The following is a 1,445-nucleotide window of genomic DNA, read 5'->3' as shown; positions in this document are numbered from 1 at the left end:
GGAGGGGGGTTTTACGGCGCTGGCAACATATAACGTCATATGTGAAACTGCTGGACACATTTCTTAGCATTTTCAGTTGGGAGTGAATACAGACCCCGTAACCAGCAACAAAGTCACAAAGTTATACAGACCCTTAGGGGAACTCTTTTGTGATTTCGGAAAGTTTCAGCGCCCTCTTGGCTCAGGGTAGACCTAGGTTCTTCTAGATCTATGGCCTAGGTCTAGATCTAGACAGAAAGACATTTTTATAAATCATTGATCTAGTTTCGAGGCTAGCCTAGATCTAGATCTAAATGAAGACTGCAGATGTCTTTTCGATGAACGATCGTTTTTCATCCTTTTTGGAGTTGGAGGAATCACAATTTGAAGAAAAAAGAACAATGACATCATTTCAATCAAGCAGTCACCCTCTCTCTCTCTCTCTCTCTCCTCTGTCTCTGTGTATCGCTCGCATTCTCTTTTTCTTTGTTCGTCTCTGTCTTTCTTTCTCCCCACCTATTTCCCACTCTATCTTTCTCTCGTTCCCTCCTGCCTACTGGGGCATGTCATATACATTTTGCTAGCACTTCTCTCCTCCCTCTCTCTTATCTCTCTCTCTCGCTCACACACACACACACACTACCGGGTCTGGGCACTGAAACTTTCCAAAATCACAAAAGAGTTCCCCTACCGGGTCTGTACTCTTCGTGATTTTGTTCCCCGTTACCGGGTCTGTACACACTTCGTTTCCAGTTTGATAGGAAAGAAGTGACTATCCTCATTCAGGGTGAGAATAAAAATACGATCGACCTCTCACCCCGGGTGAGACTTGCCAGCGTTGGCTACTCTCACCCAGTGTGTAACAAGACCTGTTTTTCCTCATTTTGGAATACTGTTTATCGGTGTGGTCGCCATTATGTTTTGCCCAAAAGTTCTCGTAAGAACTACTCCTCCCCTCTCTCTCTCTCTCTGTCTCTTTCTGAATACTGTCTATCGGCGTGGACGATCAAATTGACCAAAACAAAGTTAAAAATTTATGTTAAAACACAAAAAAAGTAAATTAATTTGGTCATCTACAAAGATGCTAGATCTATATGCTATTTAACTTTTCGAATCGAGCCGAACTACGTGGGTCGCCATTTTGTTTTTCCCGGAAGTTCTCGCGCTTGGCCTACTCCTCTCTCTCTCCACTGCCCACAGACAAAATTGCACACAAGGCTAACAGTAGTTTAATTGAACGTTTGTCCACGGTACAGAATCTGTTATCACAGTGTAGAATTCTGTGGTTCAGGGTGAACACTACACTGGTTGGTAAGATTGTACTTTACCGGACCACCGGTCGGAACTACTTTCGCTGTGGCGCCCCTGGTGCCCAGTGACCCGCTGTTCTTCATTTCCGAGCTCCCCTACTCACTCTCCTACTCAGTTTTCTACGTCCTCACTCTTCAACTGCCAGCAATCGACTG

General features: G+C 44.6%; 1 protein-coding gene across 2 annotated transcripts in view; it reads right to left on the bottom strand.

Annotated features, from left to right (window-relative positions):
- LOC101848835 overlaps nucleotides 1-1,445 on the bottom strand; it is a 9,741-nt gene that overhangs the window by 6,431 nt on the left and 1,865 nt on the right. The window lies entirely within an intron of this gene.

This window comes from Aplysia californica, unplaced genomic scaffold (genome assembly GCF_000002075.1).
Source record: "Aplysia californica isolate F4 #8 unplaced genomic scaffold, AplCal3.0 scaffold00401, whole genome shotgun sequence".
NCBI lineage: Eukaryota > Metazoa > Mollusca > Gastropoda > Aplysiida > Aplysiidae > Aplysia > Aplysia californica.
Note: the sequence above shows the minus strand (reverse complement) of the source record. Positions and strands in the feature narration are given on the sequence as shown.